Genomic DNA, 6216 nt, shown 5'->3' with positions numbered 1-6216 from the left:
TATATATATATATATATATATATATATGTGTGTGGGTCCAATTTCCACATAACGACAGTGTGAATTTTAAAGTGAGTGGGTGTTTGTACTGTATATGTGCTCTGCAACCACCTTTCGCCTGAAGTCAACTCTCTGTGACGCCATCGCCCCGTGACCTTGAGCAGGATGAGCAATGTCGAAAATGGATGGATGGATGGATTGCGATTGTGTAAGACCAAAGTGATTGGAACTCCATAATATAGTAAATACTGAAATAGTCCGATGACAAATCCACCTCTTCTGCGATGCATAGCCATGCAAAATAATCTGATCCAATGGGCCAGTCCTGGACTGCCAGTTCAAAACATCCCCGGCTGAAGCCTCCCGCTTTTATTAGCGTGATGGATTTCCCGTTTAGCTTGACCCTATATTCATTAAAAGAGGATTTAAAGCTGGTAGAAAGGGAGAGGGGAGAGGCCCCATGGGGACTGTGTTTGCTCTGCTGGGCCCCCTGCTTGCGACACACACTTTCCCCTTACACACACTGGCCTATAACTCTCTGTCAGCCCGGCCTTGTTAGGTGTGGCTGCAGAGGAGGAAGAGGAGGAGGATGCTGGAGATTTTATTAGTGGTAGCAGCTGCACTCCTCTCTCGCCCTATAAATGGTAATTACTGCTGGTGGTAACAAGCTAATTGATTGCTAATTAGGTGAATGAGTCCTCTAAGTGCTGTGCCATTTATTGACAGATGGTGACAGTGTGTGTGTGGTGCTTGTGTGTCTCATAGAGAGCAGGTTACCGTTTCCTTTATATTCTTTTATGTTCTCTCGCACTTTTTAAATCAAATCTGCGCACTCCACATTTCAATGACATTGTCGCGCAGTCTGCACAATTGGGGACCAAACTGCTTCATGAGCAAGGGAGTCAGCCCCCAAAATAGAAATATGAATAAAAATTTTAAAATAACAATAATAAATAAAAAAAAAAATCCTCCCCAAGTCCTATCACTGATATTTGTAATGCTGTTTGGTTCCAAATGATCCACATGTGTGACAGATGTCATCAGAAGGGAAACGTGTAAAATGAGTCAGTCCAGGGAAAATAAAGTGTTCAGAAGAAAAATAACATCCACTCAAACACGTGCAGACGAGAGCTTGCCGGCGTTGTCGGTTGATTTGCTGCTGGACAATGACCCGGCAAAAATATGAGTTCTTCACCGAGGACTCGGTGAACGGCGGCGCGCGCTCTTGTCAACTCGCTCTGGGGACCACCAGGAGCCCCCTTTTCCTGTGCACACTTTCATATCAAAATGAGAGGCCTCGCAAAGAGAGGGAGCAAAACGGACACTGCCCAGGCGAGAGGAAGCGGTGCACAACAGCAGGGAAACTGCAAGGTGACGACTCGCATGTGGAGAGACAGTTCAGGGGACAAAGAGCCAAAAGCCGTCTTAGCTCTTCTATGGAAGAGAGAGAGAGAGAGGCCAGGTTTTGTGGCACACCAAGCATTGGTATATTAACTCCAAATTTTGCAGGTGGATTGACATTGATTTGTTTTTGCAAGAAATAATTTGACACACTTGCTGATTTTGCTCCTTGATGATTAATGACACAGTTGAAGAAACAAATGATCAGATTAGTCAATAATGAATGTAATCATGATCTAATCAAGACAGCGTTTTCACCTCTGACCAACGCGTGGCGTGGAAATGCAAAATAGTACGCGGCAGCACAACAATTAATCACTTGGGTTCATCATTTAAAGGAGCATGTAGAATAATATTTCATTTAATAACAACAAACAAAATCATTTGAACAAAGATGAGCCACAATCTCAGGTGGCTCTCTTCAACCACTAAACGTTGGTATTCTATTAAAAAAAAAAAAAGAACAAAAATATGAAGCTTTAGGTCACAAAATACCATTATAGATGCAACGATCGGTTGTGACATTGCAAACAGTCGAATAAAATCGTGTACAAGCGCTGGATAATGAACGTTAACAGAAGACTACGAAGATTTGAGAGACAGTGCCACAAAGTTCTTCCTTGAACAATCTGTTCAATATTGCGGTGGTGGGTTGCCATCCCAAACAGTTGTACAGCATTCGACTAGGCGTTGCTAACATTTTGATTCGCATTTAGCTCAATGAGCGAGTCTAAACAATTAGGAACACTTGAACGGCTATGCTGCAGTTTAGACTTAAACTTAGAATTTAAAAAAAAAAAAAACTCTCCCACAATGTCAATCAAAACTGAACATTATGACCTAATCTTTATGTTTTATTTATTTTGGGGTGTTACATCTCTTTATATTGAGCGGGTGGTCATATTGTTTATTGTTTTCTCTTTTTTCCAACTTTTCGAACTCTAAATATGCTTAATACACGAATAAAACTCCATGAAAGTGTCATTTTGGCCCATCACTGGATAATTTATTTGATCAAATATCCGTGTTTTTTGTGATAAAACACCTCATTTGAGTAAAAGGACTGGAAGCTGTCGAAGGTTTTTGGTTATTTGTGTATTATATTTTGTTTCAAAATCATGTTTTATGTTTTGCGCATATGTGTTAAACATCACGCCTTTATGTCACCCCTTCCTTGTGCTTGCTTTTTTTGGGGGGCTTTGTTTTTCACTGCTGTCTACATTCAGTTTGAATTTGTGAATGAGAACGTGTTCTCAATTTTTTTTTCCCTCCAAATTTATGTGGCCTACATTTAGAACTGCTCGTTTGTGTAGTCTGCATGTGGAGTGAAACTTTGGAACAGTCTGCATGTACATCACAAACAATGTCAAAATATTCCCGGGTTCAAACTGTTGCATCAAAAAATGGTCTGGTTAGAGTATTTGGAGAGTGGGTTGTAAACTTAGGTCGATACTCTGTTTGACTTGTGCTAAATGTGATTGTTGATTCCCTATCATTACTGGCATGTTGTCCATTCCCATTGATGGTATACTTGTGTCACTTATCGCCATTGGTGAGTGGTGTTTTTTTTTCCTTTTCCATTTCTTTCTGCTTGTCTCTTACCATTGCTGGTATGGTTATTTTCCATGACCATTGTTTGTATGGACTTTTGATGCTGTGTTACAGATGATGAGCACACTTTATATATATATATATTTTTTTTTTTTTAATGTATATTTGATGCAAAATGTAGACTTTCACGGTAAATTTGCAGGAAGCAGCTAAAGAAGTTTTCTAAGCTTACTATTACTATAATAAGAATGGGGATGGGATTAAAAAAATAAAACAAACTCTCCACCCCCCCCCCCACTCCTTTTCAGACTAGTTTTGATTGGAAAATTATGTTTTACTTGTCATCTTTATGTTGACCGCTGCCTGAAATGCATGAATAAATGAAATGTTCTAACCCAGTTAAAATAAATAAACCAACATCAGGGGTGGTGTGGGCTGGTATAGAATTAGCAAATACTGTACATGAAATATAGCCACATGGCAATGTGCTAATAGCATGTTCAAACTAAGCACATTACAGTGATCCCCCCGCCCCCCCCCCAAAATGTAATAAACATATCACATCATAATTATTTTCGTAACACAAGGGTGCCAAGATTTTAATAGCCTTTGTCTTTATTGATATTTCATCAAGTATACGGAAAAAGAAACGAGTGACCTTACTTCTGGCCGTCCTATATGACCTGCAGAGGATTTGAATGATGCCACTTCTTGTGGAGCAAGTGGATTGTGGAATATTCCAAATAGCAGGTGACGGGACTGGGTGAAAAACCAGGGACACAACTAAAATGCACATTTAAATCAAGGATTTCAATTATTATATTTCACGGCAAAGTCTAATTATGTGAGGCAGGGACAAGCAAGAAGCATTTTTTTTTTCAGACTTCACAGTTAAATTAAAAGGTGCTCATTGAATATGCCATTACAACGTGGAGGACACTTTGCTTGAATAAAAAACAAAAACAATTAATTTGATCATGCATTTGAACAAATGGATTTGGTAGAATGTCCCACAGAATAATATCAGTATTCAATCATAGGATGTTTCCCTCTCTTGAATTCCGCAGTTATTTTGAAGTTTTCATTGATAGTTTATCCAAGAGGTTTGTATCATACGGAATCCCGATATGATCTCGTTAAGTGGAAATAAAAGGCGGCAAAGGACATTTTCGAGGAGGTTCAGTGTTTCTGTTTGTTTGTTTGTTTATTGAACATAAAAAAATATACAGTTATAAATTGACAGAAAGTAAAGGTAAATAAAATAGTAAAAAAGGAAAAGAAAACAGGCATCATACAGCACAAATATGTTCAAAGGAGTAGGAAGAAGTAAAAAAACGTATCTCGTCCTACCCCATGCTATGGATTAATGTATAACTAGATCATTTTTTTATATCAATCAGAAAAGAAAAAGGAAAAGTCTGAATATAAACAAATACTTTTACCCGTATCTGTGCTATACTTATCTATTTTTACAACTTTTGGTTTGTATAGCGATTATATACATACACGCTCTAGCACATTTATATGTCGATTTTCTCTTGTATTCGTAATGGATATTGCATTACATTACTACATTTATCAACTTATGTGTAATGTAATGTAAATGAATTTTACATTTTGTGGGAGCAATACGTGATGTTGGCATTTGCTTTGTTTTCGTCAGCAATATCATGGAAAAAAAAAAAGCAAACTTTTTAGAGTTGCATGCAAACATTCTTACCCACTTTTGTTGACAATGTCACTTTGACAATTTCCTTGATTTCTCAGTCAGCATTGCATGAATAATGACAACGTTTGAAAAAGTTTTTTTTTGTACCTTATTCTTCATTACAGATTCTTACTCGACATATGTCTGTTCGAGTTTCATCTGAACGTTAAGAAGTAAACTCATAATTATTGCCACAACTGTTATTATGACGACCACACCAATGGGACTAAATTGCCAAGTCTCCCCAGGAGCCCACCTGCATGTTTCCCCAAAGCTTCTGTCAGAGGGCCTCTAGAGTTTCCTCTCGGATGGCATTCGACATGGCCGCTCCGTCACGGTGGGTGGCGAGGCCGTCCACAGCAGTTGTTTGGCGATTTACAGCCCTCGGGGTGAAGGGTTTATTGGAACGGACTAGTTAGTGCAGGGCTAAAATAAGGAGATGATGAAGAGACGCTTCAGAATCTACGCCACCTGCCCAGAGCTTCCACTAACACACACACACACACACACACACACACACACACACACACACACACACACACACACACACACAAACGCATGCAGTATCTTCACACACTCGTGCCGACATGAATGGACACAATGGAAACTCCCCTGTAACGGCGAAGACCTCATTTCCGGGGGGCTTTTGTGGCGCCACCCTGCTTGAGAATCAAGTGCTCTAATGCGGAACTACAAAGATTTCATATTTCTCGAATTCAAACATTTATACAATTTATTGTTGTTGTGTGGAAAAGGCAACTGGTTTTTTTTAAGCTATATTTGTAATTCTCAAGACTTAAATCATGAGGACTTGGCTCGGTAACAGCCGACGGTTTTAAGAATCAAAGCAAAGCACGGTTTAAGTATAAAGCGTCAAAGATTCGTCACATAAGATCCTGGATTTATTTCCTTGGTTTTCTTCTCGTCGTGAGAGCACAAAATCACAGCTGTAATCATGGCCATGGCTTCACATTCCAAAAATGACAGACTGACCTTTTTGGCCTTTCCTGTTTTCTGTCAAGGTCATCCTCAGACCACCAGAGTGCATTCCACCCCCCCTCAACCACCGCGTGGCTTTTTTCCCTTCCATTCTTTCTCGCACTTTTCATTTGTTTTTGAGGCCCTGCGTGGCGCATCGGCGTCTAGACAGGGCAGCCCAAAGGAGACCATCACTGAGTGCTTGCTCTACGTTTTATCCGGTGAGTCACCCCCCCAAACCATCCCCCCGCACCCCCTACGACTTTGAGCTCCCCCTGTCTACCCTCTATTGTGAATGAACAATACTGTGTCGCTGCCTCTTCCTAAACATGTTGGGGTATTAAAATCTGCTCAATACGAGCCAAAGGGGTGTGAGTGGAGTGAGCAGGGGGTTAGGAAAGGCGGCGGCCGGGGTGGAGGGGGTTGTCAAGTCAACACACAGGCACACAGATATACATGCACACACTTGGACCAATGAGGGAATAGCAGGTGGGGGGTGGGAGGTGTTTCCGTCTCAAACCCATTTGTGTCAATCAGGAGAAGTTCAAAAGGCAGGAAATATTCCCTTCCACACACCC

The sequence above is a fragment of the Hippocampus comes genome, unplaced genomic scaffold (assembly GCF_001891065.2).
Source record: "Hippocampus comes isolate QL1 unplaced genomic scaffold, H_comes_QL1_v1.1 scaffold445, whole genome shotgun sequence".
NCBI lineage: Eukaryota > Metazoa > Chordata > Actinopteri > Syngnathiformes > Syngnathidae > Hippocampus > Hippocampus comes.
This window is presented reverse-complemented; position numbering follows the sequence as displayed.